Genomic DNA, 15,646 nt, shown 5'->3' with positions numbered 1-15,646 from the left:
GGATGGGTATGGGCTGCAAAGTTGTCTGGGGGGAAGGGATGGGAGTCATACATTAAGGATTAGCAGCAAGAGTTGTCTAAAATGGGCAGGCGTGGGCACCTGGGTGGCTCAGTTGGTTAAGCAGCCAACTTCTGGTTTTGGCTCAAGTTGTGATTTTGGGTCCTGGGACCAGTCCCTGCTGGCTGGGCTCCATGCTCAGTGTGGAGACTGCTGTGGGTTCTTTCCCTCTTCCTCTCCCTCTGCCCTTCCCCAAACACATGCTCATGTGTGCGCCTATGCTCGCTCTCTCTAATACACACACACACACACACACACACACACAAAATCTTAAAATAAAATAAAATAAAATAAAATAAAATAAAATAAAATGGGTAATAGCATAGACAAAGACAAATGCAAGGAATAGGTAGCTCTGTAGAAAAGGGTTTGAAGGGTGCCTAGGTGGCTCAGTTGGTTAAACGTCTGCCTTTGGCTCAAGTCATGATCCTGGAGTCCCAGAATTGAGTCCTGAATCAGGCTCCCTGCCCAGTGGGGAGCCTGCTTCTCCCTCTGACCCTCCCCACTCTTGTGCTCACTCTCAAAAAAATAAATAAAATCTTTTTAAAAAGTTCATTAACTCTTTCAAAAAAGGAAAGGAAGGGAAAGGAAAGGAAAGAGAGAAAAGAAAAGGGGTTGAAGACTGGGAAAATATCAGAGGAGAAATTATACTGTTTCTCCCTCTGACCCTGCCCCCTCTTGTGCTCTCTCTCAAAAAAATAAAATATTAAAAAAAAAATTTCCTTAAGGGGTGCCTGGGTGGCTCAGTGGGTTAAAACCTCTGCCTTCAGGGGCTGGGATGGGTATGGGCTGCAAAGTTGTCTGGGGGGAAGGGATGGGAGTCATACATTAAGGATTAGCAGCAAGAGTTGTCTAAAATGGGCAGGCGTGGGCACCTGGGTGGCTCAGTTGGTTAAGCAGGGTTCTGGGTCATGATCCCAGGGTTCTGGGATCGAGCCCCACATCGGACCCTCTGCTCAGCAGGGAGCCTGCTTCCCTTCCTCTCTCTCTGCCTGCCTCTCTGTCTACTTGTGATCTCTGTCTGTCAAATGAATAAATAAAATCTTTAAAAAAGAAAAAGTTCCTTAACTCTTTAAGAAAAGAAAAGAAAAGAAAAGAAAAGAAAAGAAAAGAAAAGGAAAGGAAAGGAAAGGAAAGGAAAGAAAAGAAAAGAAAAGAAAAGAAAAGAAAAGAAAAGGGGTTGAAGACTGGGGAAAATACCAGAGGAGAAATTATACTGGGTGAAGCTCATACAGAAAAATTGTTTAGGTGAACACTGTGTTTTATCTCCTATAATAATGGAACAATTATTCTTTTTAATTCACATTTTAACAATATTTAAATCATCTTCATTTGTAAAGTATCATCCAGGGAATTAGAATTCAATAAAATTTCCTTTTGATCCAAAATATAATCTCTTAAGTTACAGCCATTTCCTAAACTCAAATCAAGAAATGAATCAAAATTATTTTTGAAGAAAAAGAAAAGTCCTAAAGCTTCTTCCTGTGGTTCTGCATTTTCAGAAACAGGTTTACTTGGAAGCTGAATCTACCTTAAAGGCAACTTAGCATTATTTTTAGGAAACAGGTCAGGAGGAGGGGCGGGAATCTAGCACCTGGGAGGGAAAAATGAGAGAAACTGTAGGTGGGTAGATATTTCTCTTTGCTACTAAAAAGCCGGAAAAAATCTTGACAGTAAGTATCCTTGGGATGGTCCCCACAGGCTTTCTGGAGAAACAAGAGAAAAAAGAAACCCTAGTTCCATGAATTGTCCCCTAACAACAAATGATCTTGAATTTGAGGAAAAGGTAGAAGAACAAAGGTTTATAGCAAAAGTGAGATCTGGGAGGAAGAGAGGAGGAAGAGCCCCTCTTGGGGATCACCCTCTGGTGAAAGATTATAGGACATTGTATCTGCCAGATGCCTTATTGGAAAAGGTATGCATGATCTGATAAATTCTGATTTATTCTCTAGTGATTTCATCCTTCCGGTAACACTAGGCCATCAATTCACCAGTTCTGAATGTTTAGATTTCTTTCAGTTCTTTCCCTATAAATTCTATTCTCTTCATGTATAAAGATATAGCTTAGTTTTTCATCACTTGCCAGACTGTCTTTTCCTGATGACTCTTAGGAAGGCTGACATCTTTTAAGAACAACTGTACCATATTCTCTTTTTAACATAGCTAACCTCCAAAATTTTTACATTTTTCCCTTCGATTACTTTTGGTAAGTTTCTTCTATGTAGCTGATGTTTAAGGGAGTGGAAACTTTTGCTCAAAGCAAAAGAACCATAAAAAAAAAAATCTAGTAACTAGGGGCACCTGGGTGGCTCAATCAGTTCAGGTCATGATCTCAGGGTCTTGGGATCGAGTCCCGTGTTGGGCTCCGCACTCAGCAGGAGTTCGCTTGAGGCTTCTCGCTCTCCTTTCCCTCTGCCCTTCCCCTCACCCCCCCACAGCCTGAGGGCCCCCCACATCACATGCTCTCTCTATGTCTCAAATAAATAAAAAATCTTTAGAAAAAAAAAATCTAATAACTGTTCTCCAAGGGAATTCACAGAGATCAAGACTCCGGTTCAAGTGTTCGGGCAAGGCTGCCACACCTTGTACAGCTCCTCCAGGAGAAACTCTGGGACAACTGTGGGGCAGTCCAGCCCTTCACAGAGCTGCCTCCAGTTGCTGTGTCCCTGATCACAAAAAAGCAACAAACCACACGGAACATCTGTCAACACTGCACCCCAAGCCAAACCTAGAAACCAGGTATAACCTCATATTTAAAGATCCCATGATAGCTAGATTTCCTATACAAATATACATTTCTTCAATCGTGGGTGACATATAAAGATAAGAGGGTATGCATACTAAGTGTTTTTAGTTTTCCAAATGTATTTTCCTTATGAGTTATTAATCTGTGCCCTATTGGCTCATTTTATTGGAGCACTATATAAAGGAGTCTTTTTATAAAATGAAATTTTATTTATTTGGGCACCATTTAATTGTACCTCCTTCATATAAGTTGCACCCCTAAATCTGGCCATCTGACCCCATGAGGCTAGAGAGAGGATAATTTGGCTCAATCAGGAAGAATATTTTAATGTTTCAAGTTGTACACAGTAAAATGGATTCTAATGCAAAAATAAGTTTGCTGGCATGTGCACGACCCACCAGCACCCCATATGAGAGCCACTTAACTGAGACCTTCTGGCTCATTTAGAGCAATCCTCTGTGACCATGTCCTACCTTGGGCCTCATTCCCAGTCTGCATTCCCAGATCTGCCCAGCAGAACTCTGGAGCTATCTCACATTTTTAGATATTGTCTCATCTTCTGTCTTTTAGATTAAGTGATTTCTACTGGTTTCCTACAATTATTTTTTTACATTTTAATTCATTTATTCAATAAATTTCAATTAAAGTTACAGAATGTAACAGGCACTCTTCTAGGTCTTAGGGATGTAAAAAGGGACAAGACATATAGAGTCTGTCATCTTTTTTACATTTTAGTAGGAGGAGACAGGTCACAAATAGATAAACAACTAAGCATATATATGGAAAGTAAGGTGGTAGTAAATATTGATGAAGAAATGTAAAGCAGAGTAAAGAGTTTAAGATGGGGCATCTGGGTGGCTTAGTCTGACTCTTGATTTTGGCTCAGGTCATGAGATGGAGCCCGCATCAGGTTCTGTGCTGGGCGTGGAGCCTGCTTAAGATTCTTTCTCTGTCTCCCTCTTTCTCTGCCCCTCTCCCCTCCCCCTGTTCCCACTCTCTCTGGAAAAGAAAGGAAGGGAGGGAGGGAGGGAGGAAAGATAAGAAAAGAGTAAAGATGAATGTGCTGGGTGTTTTATAGACAGAGTGACCAGAGAAGAGCTCTCTGTCTGATGAAGACATGATGTATACAGTGGTAAGAGCATGAGAGATGTAGCTTTTTGCAAAGCAGGACTTCTAGACTGTGCTAACAGCAAGTGGGAAGTCCTGAGATAAAAGAATGTTTGCATTTTTGATGCACATCAAGGTTACATTCTCTGCCCCAGCTCTCTGGATCCTGGCCAATGACAGCTCAGATCCGATCAGCCTCAATGTTGGGTACATCCATTATGACCACCCACAAGAAGGAATGCTGGAAAGAAGCTGGATAGCTTCTCGTTACCTGGTGCAAAAGGGGAGACCTGAGCACTGAGTGAGTGACTGGGATTCTATGTATATATATGCCCATCTGGATAACCTACCAGTAAACTAAGGAAAATTGGAGCTATGGTACGTATTTCACCAGGAGTGTTTCATAAGGTTGTCTTCATATTTGAGAAAGGCATACATTTTCATCAATTCCTAAGCAAGTCCATCCAAGCAGAAAGAAGCAGAGGATGAGGGCTGAGATTTACTCTTAAAGCAGAGCTTTGATGTACTGAAAAACTCCCCTCTATTTTCCCACCAGGCTACACTTCTGAATTCCATGGCTCATGCGTTAGGACTAGCTGATGGTGATATTCTGACAAAGACCTGACAAAGTTTTCGGGTTACCAACGTTAACGATGCATATTTTCAGCTTCCTGCTTTAAGTCCTAATTTCAAAACAAACAAACAAACAAACAAAAAAACAAAAGGTGTTAAAGTGTTATGGAAGAAAATGTGACAACTGGGCATTTTAAAGCTTGACATTTAAGTTGTTCTGAGGGCTGCTCATCATATATGTGTAATAAATAGTGAATAATAGTAGCTACAATGTCCTTAGTCCTTATTATGTTCTAAACTCTCTATTAATGGCAAGTAATTTATTTATTCCTTACAAAACCTCTTCCAGGGAAGGAAGGTACTTTTATTATTTCCGTCTCACAGATGAGAGAACTGAGTCTTCAAACAGCAAAGGGCCCGGCCTGACATTGCAATGCCAGTGAAAGGCAGAGCTGGGGCTAGAACCCAGCTCCATCTGTCTCCACAGCCCAAGCCATTAGCCCACCACAGGATCTTGCCTCCATAGCAGTGAAAGATAATTAGAGCATTTAGGAATCACAGCATTACTTATGCTCTCACCACGAAGAAAAAAATCATCAGTTAATATAAAAAAGAGTTCCTGCCTTGATTGAAGTTGGCAGGTAAAATTCAGTTATTTTGGAACTCATTTCTTAAGGTTCAAGATGGCTAGAAGTGAAACTAAAAAATGAATCGCTGCTAGTATGTTTACAGAAGAACACCCTCCCTGGGTAAGGAAGGTACCCTGTCATCTCAACATTAGGGTCAGATTATTGCTTAACTTCAGAGTCTTAGTAAAGTAGGACAGTATCAGGCCAGGGAGGAGAAGATAGACCCTGGGGAGTGGTTATAGAGGCAGGGAGGGGAGTAAGGATGGGGAGACAGTCTCAGTAGCAGCTTGTGGTGGGAATATTTACATAAAGCATGAGTCTCAATTTGCTAGGGATTCGTTGCTCAAACCAGTGTTTGTGAAGTGAGTTCCCTTGTTTCCTCTTCCAGATGTGAGGGCCATTTGGCGGTGCCCTCTGAGGCTGTAGCCTTGTCTTCCGAGGCTAGAAGCAGCGTTGCCTTCTGAGGCTGGAAACCAGCCTGTCATCCTAGCATCTCCAGTCACTGGGAGACCCTGGAGAAGTCTGTTAACCTCAATGGACCCTTTTCTCATCTAAAAGAAATAAGACAATTGACTAGACTCTCCCTCCCAGCAATTGTGTGAGTCAAGGAGAATTTACAGCTGTTGCCATTCATTAAGTTCGAATTAAGTCATCTAATTATTTTATCTCTTGTTAGATAGAAGGTAAGCTCCTGGAAAGCACATGGTGTAGTAGGTGGTCCCTAGAAGAACTCAGAAAATATGTGCTCATTGACCATATCTACAAAATATACATGGGGCAAATGGCCAAAGAACCCTAGCATATGTCAGCGGAGCCCTATTTTAGGATGGAAAGCAGCACTTACCCTTCTCATATAAGTAATATTTACCAGACGCTTATTAACCTAAAAATTGCTTTCATTTGAAACTGTAACTAAAAGTAAATGGTAAAATAGTATGTAAAGTATAATCTCACCATTAAAAAGAAAAAAAGAACAACATATGTAAATGTTAATGAACCAAAAAGGTCGGAGGCTCATACACTAAGCAATTGACAGTGGTTTTCTGCAGATGAGTCTGGAGCAGAAACAGGACTGATTTTTATTTTCTACGCCCTGTACTTCATTACCTGCATTTTCTATTACACTGTGGTACCTATACCATTGTTGAGGGGTTTGATGGCTAAAATACTCTAATTGTTCCAAACTAGTCTGGCCAGGAATTGCTTGTCTCACATGTTACCTGTCAGCCTATGTAAAAAAAACAAAATCCAAAAGATTTTATCAAACCTAAAGATACTGCCTTGCTTTTTACACTGCAGGGGGAAGGGGGAACCACACAGAGATAATGTTTTTTCCAGTTAATACAAGTGTGAATGAAATGGTCTTTTTTTTTTTTTTTTTTTTTTTTTCAGTTTCTGTGACCCCCAGGAGAGAAGGCGGTGGGCTGGTTATTAGAGCATTTGAGTGTGTGAGTTTGCCTGGAAGCAACAACTAGCAAAGGCTGAAGATGGGACTAATGATAAAGCCTGCTCAGCTGCTAGAGCTCTGGGCTCAATAGCATTGCTCTCGACCAGATTTTATTTCTTGTTAATTAGATCCAATTTCACTTGATTATGGATTTCATTGAATTTAAAAGGTTGGGAGTGGGGGGTCACTTCTCCCTGCTATTCATCAGAAACATCCATAAAAAGAGCACCCGGAAACCCTTGACCATCAGCCATGCAAATCCATTACCCCTCATTGTGATGGATTTGCTCCAGTAATTATGATCACCTTTTCTTAAATCTGTGTCTGTGAGCATTTCTAGAACACTTGATGCCATAATACCCAAAGAAAAAGCCCTTTCTGACATAATGGAGGCAAAATAAAATATGTGCTTTCATGTCATGGAAAAATTTATGACATTCACACAAAGAGGGGTATTTATTTCCTATGTGTATGCATCTCTGCTTTCTGCTGTTATTGATGAATGGGAAAAGATAAATGAAGCAAAGAAGGCGGGAATAATGGCAGGGAGGGGAGCTGACTGCTGACTTCCCATCTAGTGGACTCAGACAAGCTGCTGACACCCTGTACCTAGGGCTCTGAGGGCAACAGAAGGTGATGGGGTGATCTGTCACCCCTATCCTTTGAGAGTCAGAAGGATGAAGGGGGATGAGCACAGGCCTTGAACTCAGACCGAGGTCTGAATCCAGCTCTATCTTTGAAAGCTTGGGAGAGCTAACTGACCTTTGTTCAGCTGTTGAATGAGATATTAATGTCTGTTCCCGCATGCTGGAGAAATTAAGGAAATAATATGTAAGCCTCTTCTACACTCCATAATAATGCTGTGGATGGTATGAAGTGGATACCCCCTCAAAATTCCCTCCCTTTTACTCTTCTTCTCATCTCTATTAACAGTCCTTTTCCTTCCTTTCCTAATTTTTTTGGTAGAAATAGCCAAGGTTTTTTGTTTGTTTGTTTGTTTGTTTTAAATTTCTGGCCACAAATCTTCAAAATAGGCCAGCAGTAACACAAGCCCAAACCAGCCAAGTTGGTGGGTAGAATAATTTTCTCTTTTTTCCATCTTAGGTCTTCAAAAAACTCAAATATACAGACATAAAAATTTACAAATGAAGATTATCTTTACATTGTCCTTAGACCTGAGATAGATAGATTATAGGTAGACAGAGCTTTTATTCAACTTTGTTTTTTTCCTTTTGGCCTTGCTTTATAATGTGAATGTAATGTTAACTAATTAGCAGATCATCCAGGTCATGAAACATTTATTAACAGCTCCCACCACTATGTTGAATGGTGTTTCCTTTGATATTTCTAATTTGGGTCCATGTCATACGTAGTGTAACTGTATTCCTGGGTTCTTACACTAGTGTTGGGAGGCTATGAAATAGTCTCCCTACTACTTTGTGGAAGGGCACAGCTGGAACCAGAGTGAGGCCAGTGGGGCACTCGCAATGGAGGCAAATTGAGAAAGGAGCCCCAAAAATTCAGCAATCAAGATAAACAATAGTTTAATGTAATTTTTTTAAAAATCAAAATTATTGCCAAAAATCCATGATGAACAAAATGTCAACATTTTAAACAAAGGGGGGAATTAACCATGTGCTTGCATAATCCTTCCTCCTTCAGCTCACCCTGATCCAGGCCTTGGGTAGTCCCTACATCTGAAATCAGTCACTGGCATCTGGTCCCAGTCCTCACATTACTTGGTTACATGCTCTCAGATGAGTCACTGAACCTTTCTGGTTCTCCGTCTCCCATCTTGCTTCAGTTAGAAGGCTTATTAGAAATCTTCCAGCCACCCTGTGCACTTGCAGTCTATGATTTTCTACAATGTGAAGCTGCATTATTAGAACATCAGCGATGACTCAAAAGGACAAGATTCATTCACTGCACCAACCATTCAACACATGATGTTTACTGAGCAGTTACTATGTGACAATTGTTCTGTGAGGTGTTGAAAATACAAAGTTAAGGACTACAGAAACACACAGAAAGAAAAGCCGACCCTAGTTAAAAGGCCAGGACAACCTTCCCTAGGAAGACACTTTGGCCTAAAGGACTAAAGGAGTCAGGGAAGGCAAGGATGGAGTTCCAGAAATGGAGAACAGCATGGCCAAAGACCCAGAGGTAACAAAATTCTCAGTTGGGAACCTCAGTAAGTGTAGTATGGGCGGTACTTAGTATAAGTGGGGTAGATGAAACAAACAAGCAAAACCAGTCTTTGATTACAGACCAGTAACAAAAGTATTTGGAGAGTATAAGGCAAAGAGCACTGGGTCATGGTCAGACCTGGGTTCCACTCACTACTCTGTTGGCAATTAGCTAGATGACAGGGCTTCCATTTCCACTGGGATGTGATTTTAGAACATACCACACACTTTTCCAAAAAGATGGAAGGCTTTTAATTCCCAAGAAGTATTGCAAATCTCACATCTGAGATACTGAGAGTTTATGTCCTTCAGTACCGAAGATGTGCTATAATTAATACACGTAGTCACTTCCCTGCAAACAATTTGCTAAACAGCTAAGTAGCTGCGGTGTGACACCTATGAGCCTGGAGAATGCCAGGACCAGCCTCAGGCAAACAAACTTTCATCTTCCCCAGAAAGGCACAAGAAGGAGGCAACAAGGCAAATGTGTTGAGCAGACACACCGAGCACTTAGCCAGGCCACCTAGGCGTATGATGGTGGTGCTGCTCTGCTCATACCATATTTGTGTCTGCTGATTTAATTCCTACAGTTGGGAAGATAGGATTAGAGCCAGCTTTTTATAACCAACCAAATTAATTTTTTTAAATGAACACCAAAGCACACAATCACAGGGGTCCTGAGCATAACGTCAGAACTTTCTGTCTGGGACCTCACTGTTGTCACACAGAATACCTACTGTATAGTGAGCACTTACTCTGTGCCGAGCTTTACAAATATTAACCAGTTGTCACAGGTCTAGCTGATGGGATAAGATGGTTATCACCATATTACAGCCAAGAGTAATTTGAAGCAGAGAGAAGTAAGCCGTGTGCCCAAAGTTGCACAGCTGAGTGGTGGAGCCAAAATTCAAATACAGCCTGTCTCACTCCAGAGTCGGTGCTCTTGGCCACCATGCTGTCTGAACAAGGTTCATCATCCTGTATGCCCAAGAGACACCCTTAGAGTACGGCACTCAGAGGCTCCTTGAGTTTCCAGGACACTCAAGGATCTGGCTGTAGCAAGCACCTTAGTTATTTAGTTATGGGAAAGAGGAGCACACTCCACATCTTTTCTCAAATCCACCCTCTTATGCTCTTGCAAAGAGGTGTCCTTCCACCTCTGTCTCCTCTCTCTTGCTCTCATTTCCCACACCTTTTGTTCCCCTTAGACACGAGCTCTCTCCACCAGCTCCCCCTTGATAAAAACTGTTTGAGTTTCACTGTACCTTCTTCTCCCTATGGCCCCGTAACTCTTCTCCCACCAGACTTCATAAATGACTGATGGGTTCGCCTTGCCTGGATTTTCTTACCTCCCATTCCCCACTCAACCCTGGAAATATGGCTTCTGAGCACACTGCTGCACAAACACTGCTTTCCTAATGGTCACAGTGAACCCATTTTCACTGTCTTTTTTCAGTTCTCTATTTTCAATCTTTTCAACTGCTCCGTATTTAAAATCAACCTGGTAATCTACACACTTGACAAGGAGAGACAGTTGACAGGATTATTAAAATTGAGATCTGATTCTGCCACTTACTGTCTTGCTAACTTGAGACAAGCTATTGGAACTTTCTTTGATACATGTTGCTCTCCCGCATCCCTAAATTTTGCTAAATGCTGCGATTTAGTTTTTTGCTCTGTGAACTTCTGCTCTCTCCATCTCCCCTTAATAAAAACAATAGTTGCCATTTACTGTGAAACCACTCCACCCTGGGATCTGTACTATGCGCTTTCCAAAATGAGTCGTTGTCACCTCAGAATCAATGTCCACAACATGGTGTTGAGCCTTTCACTTTTCTGAGCTAACTTTCCTCCCCGCTACTCTGCTGCCACCCATCCAAAGGTCAAACCCAAAATGCTATCTTTGACACTTGGTCTCTTTCATCTTCTGTAGTCAACCTGAAAAGAAATTCTCATGTTTCTTATCTGTTCTGACATCTCCTGTGGGATTTTAAGACTGGAACTCAAGATGGGAACTGCTTGGAAGTTTTAAGATTGGAACTGCTTGGGTTTGGTTCAGTAAGGAACCCAGTTCCCAGGACTGCATGGTTGGAACATGGGTTGTCTGGCCCTCATTCCAGGATGCCAAGATGCCATGAGCTCTTCAAATGAGACGCTGTGGCTTGCAAACTCCCTACCTCCAGACTCTCTTGAAAGTTTGAGCAAAGCACATGAAATCAAGATATTCTGACAAGAGGGAAAGATAGAGGAATTCACATTTATTGCCAGCCTGCTATGAATCAGGAACTGTGCTAAGTGCTGTTGCTTCCACGATGGGCTGATGATAATTTTTAAATATAAAAAGTGTGATGCCACAATGCTGCTTCTTATTGGCACTTCATAGGCAAGTTCTTCATAGAGGTAGTTCCCCCTGGATCATTTCGTCACTGACCTCCCAAGGGTGATCACCCTGGAGAAATGAAGTCATGATTTAGCTCCTACTATTCTAATGGAGAGATCATCACCTCGTGACTGGATTTCCCAATCACTGATTTAGTCTTTGATTCAACAAATATCTTTTGAGTTCCTGCTCTGTACCAAGACCATGATGAAGGCTGGAGATTCAGCTTCAAAATATAGGAAGTAGAACCACACAAGTGAATGCTGAGGAAGAGGAAGGTAGGATGGGAGCACAGGCAGGAGGCCCTTCTTAGATGAGCAGGGTTTCCTTTTTCCCCTTGTTTCCCAGACATATCTCTTCCTCTCCACGCTACTGCCACCATCCTCATCATTTCACACCTGCATTTCCACAATAAGCTCCCTGCCTTCATTCTCCCCACCTCCAATCCATCCTCCACACTGTGGTCGCAGTCATCTTTCTCAAATGCAAATCTGATCATGTCTCAAACTTTCTTTCAAACTCTTCCGAAGTCTTCTGGATAAAACTGAAGCTCTTTTGCTTGGGATATTACCATTCACACTTGACCTCTGCCATGATAGTTTGTTATTCCATGGAGCTAAGAACCTACTTTTCTCACTGTAGCCACACAAAACTGCTTCCAGTTCTTATGCGGTTTTTTTTGGCTGGAAAGCCCTTCTCTTCTCCTTGTCCTTCAAGACTCGTCTCACCTCAACCCCCCTAAGAAAGTTTCTTGATCTTCTCACCCTCCTTTAGGTGGATGCCCTCCCTTCGTGCTTTTACAGCATCCTGGGCAGATCTCTATGCAACAAACTCCACAATATTAGTTGTCAATTAATGTTACCCAGCTGCTGTTCACCTCTGTATCTACACTCCGGCACCCTGTGTTCTAGCCACACGGGATGGCTTACCCTACCTCATTGGGCACTTTGACACATTTCCTCTGCTTGGACTCTCCTTTCTATCCTTCCCTACCTGGTAAAAGACTATTCATTTTTCAAAAATATCTCAAAGCCCCAGGGGAAGAAAAACACACAAACAATGTCTGTACTACTGGCCTTTGATTTAACCTATAATTATAACAGTTAAACAGACTGCACCATAGTTAGGTAAATACCCATTTCCCCCACCTTGAAAGACACTTCCTTGTGGGTTTTTTGTTGTTGTCGTAGTTGTTCTCCCCCAGCCTCCAGCACAAAATAAGTGTTGATGTGTGTCTTCTGGATGTTGAGAAAAGCCAAGAGGGATGTTGGAGTATATAGAATACATGTTATGAACTCACTGTGCAGTACAGAGCTATTCTACTTTCTAATTATTTCATGTGTGTAAATCTTGTATCTACAACTAGATCATAAAATCTTTGAGGCCCAGAACTATGTTACACATTTTTATATGACTTCCAATGCTAACTATGGGATAAATACTTGTAAATAGACTCTGAATATAATGCAAATGTAGGAAGAGGAAATATGTCATAAAGAGAGAAAACAGAGTTCTACTAAAAAGCAAAAAAAAAATAAAATTTAATCTTTTCTTGTTAAGTTTTGCAAAATAAATGATGAGAATGTTCACCATGAAATAAAAAGGACAAATGCTGATAATTATATTTAAACCCCCTCTATACCAATATCAACTTGAAAATATATGTGGAAAGATCTTCACTAGTTTTTTTTTTAAAAGAAAAAAACCTTTCAGATTTCTATCTTACTAAATGCTTTTAAAAAGAATAAAAACTGTATTATGAAGTGTACTATACTGTACATCCAAAACTAATATTATGCTGTGTGTTAACTAACTGGAATTTGAACAAAAACTTTAAAAAATCATGTAAATGAAGCTGTTTTAATAATACGCATTCCTTTCCCAGTCCCCCTCCCCTTCTTCTTTTTTTTTTTTTTTCTTTCTCAAAAACTTTTTCACCTTTGGCTATGTTGACTTATTGTCAAAGTCTCCTTTATCTGTAACCTTTCTCAATTAGCTTCACATATATTATGCTCTTTCCCACTTCAAAGAGGTTACAAAATGTTAAAAATTAAAATTAAAAAAGGTCCCCAGAGTAGCAAAGAGACGGCCTCTACCTATCATCTTAAAATGAAGGAAATGCTCTGACAACCCATAGCCACAAGTTCTGGATCTGAGCTTCTAGTGTTTTCTTCCGTCAGCATCAGCTTGGTTTCCAGGTTCCCCACACTCCCCTCTTCCAAGGTCCTGAGATATAGAAAAGCCAAAGATATACCTGTCTGCACATCCCAGGGAACAAAACGGTCAAGATGGAGAAACTTTGGCACATGGCACTCTCTAGAGTTAAAGAACTAATTTGTAACTGTGCTAAAGGTTAGCCCAGGGATAATCGAGTCTTTTCTACCCCAGATGTGACATTCCAGAAATCTCCATATCAGAGTCCCATCCACGAATAAAAGCCACCACCCACAGAAGTAAAAGGGGTATATGAATTCAGTGAAACGTGCAGGGTACTTTGCCTCACACTGAACCTCCTCCTGCCTAATCAGCTTCTAGTCACTCCTATCCTAAATGGCCACCGTCTGTCCCTCTTCCAGTCCCCTTTGTCCCAGTCCTGGACTCCTCAAACGTTGACTCAGTCTCTGCTATTTCAAAGAGCCATTAGATTTGAGGCGATTCCCAGGTGCCGGGAGGCGCTCCGCACTCTGAGGCCCCGCCCCAATGGGGCTGGCATTTTAGGAAATCCTTTTCTGGGGACCTCTTCCCTGGGACCTAGGAGATATTCAGAACGGTGCCTGCCCACCACCTAGATACCAGGCTGCAGAGAGTCCCTCCCGCGAAAGAGGTTAAAAGGGAAAACAATATCCCCACAAAGAAAAATAACCCAGAATCCTCCACATATTCCACCTGTGTGTGTCATAAAACCCCAGGGCAAAAATAAAGCCCCAGCTTCTCCCAGCTGCAGCCGCCGCCACAGCAGCCCCAACCCAGCTCCCAGTGCTGCCGCCTTGGTGTGCGGGAAGACAGCACCTTCTCGGAGGAGGAGAGATCCCGGCGCCCAACGTTTCCAGGAGGTGATTATGGGAAGCCTTTCAGTAACTCATCATTCATCCCCGCACTGACCCAAGCCTCACCCCGGCGCCTCAGGCACTAGCGCTGAATGAGAGAGCCAAAGGCTGCCCTTTCAATTCTGCAGGTGACATCCCCCAGACACACACACACACACACACACACACACACACACACTACGACAAGCCTAGGGTGTGCGGTTGGGGCGGGATGACAGGTGCCCACGCCTGAGGGGAAATCAAAGGCGACGCTTACAGCCGGGGTGAGAATCCCCAACCCCTGCCCGGGCGGGAGGACTTGGCACCAGCTACCTGCAGGGCGCCCCCGCCCGCACGCCGGCTCCCGTCGCAGCCCCGAATGCAGCCAGGAGGGTGGAACCGGACGGAGGGAGCCTCCACGCCCCCTTTGTCTCCACGTTTCCCAAATGACAGGGGAGGAAAGTTTACGAGCAGGGAGGGTGTAGCTTTCTGCTGGGTCCATCTGACACCTCGCAGGAGGCGACCCTCCCTGGGATCGCCCTCTCCCCCTGCATCGCCCGGGCGCCGCCTTCATCTGCACCTGGAAACCCGCAAGCTGGGTTTGGGCCACCTGCTCCGCCGCGTCCAGCCGGGAGCCTGCCCACCCCTCCAGCTGCCCGGGTGTCCCGGAGCCGTCCGCGGTTGCGGGAGCCCCACTCACCTCTCGTGGCGGAGAGTCCTCCCGCGCGCCCTACTGGGTCGTCGGGCTGCCGGGGGCGAGGTGCATTCACGCGGTGGCCGGAGACACGCTCCCCAGGCTCTGCTGCATTCCGCCTGCGTGGGAGAGCGAGCCGGCGAGCGCGCGGCGCGGGCGTGTACGAGTGTGTTTGTACGAGTGTGTGTATATGTGAGTGCGGGTGTGTGTGAGCGTGTGTGTGCGCGCGCGCGTGGGGCGGGTGCGGGGGGAGGCGCGGGATCACAGATCCCTGTGGGCGCACATCCCGCGCTCTGCCTGCTCCTCCGCCTCCTCTTCGCGCTGCGGCTAGCACAGGGTCCAGGTTTCAGGATCTCCTGTTTGTTTAATGAAAGGAAGGAGCAAAAGGCTGGCGGGGTGGGGGGAGCGGTGGGGGGGGAGGCGGGGAGGGCGCCAGGCTGCGCATGCTCAGAGAGGGACACCGAGCGCTCACTCCGGAGCGCAGGCAGAGGGAGGAGGGCGAGCTGCGGGTTGAGGCTGGCAAGACTGCGCCCTCCCAGTAGCAAGGGGTTCGGCCGGGTTCCCGGAAGGCAGCAGGGAGACCCACCCGCAAAGGTGCGCCCTGCGCGGGGATTCCCTGCGCCTGCGGTGCGGGAAGCGGGTGATGGGATCCCGACCCATCCTAGGAGACCGCTTCAGCTGCAAGTCTGGGTAACGCCGGGTTCTCCTCTGGGTGTATTTGTAGCGCTTGCGCCGGGGTTCCTGGCCGCGATCTCTTGCCTCTGTGCTGCGGGGACCGTGGTGGTCTCCCCCGGTCCGGAA

General features: G+C 44.1%; 1 protein-coding gene across 1 annotated transcript in view; it reads right to left on the bottom strand.

The window, feature by feature from the left end:
- The window catches only part of PLPPR1 (phospholipid phosphatase related 1), a 265,405-nt gene extending 250,196 nt beyond the window's left edge, over positions 1-15,209 (bottom strand). The window contains exon 1 of the mRNA XM_032860734.1: positions 14,852-15,209. The gene's annotated coding sequence lies outside the window, so the exon portion shown is untranslated. The remainder of the gene's footprint in view (positions 1-14,851) is intronic.
- Positions 15,210-15,646: the final 437 nt, after the last annotated feature.

The sequence above is a fragment of the Lontra canadensis genome, unplaced genomic scaffold (genome assembly GCF_010015895.1).
Source record: "Lontra canadensis isolate GAN:19392208 unplaced genomic scaffold, GSC_riverotter_1.0 scaffold19, whole genome shotgun sequence".
NCBI lineage: Eukaryota > Metazoa > Chordata > Mammalia > Carnivora > Mustelidae > Lontra > Lontra canadensis.
This window is presented reverse-complemented; position numbering and strand designations above follow the sequence as displayed.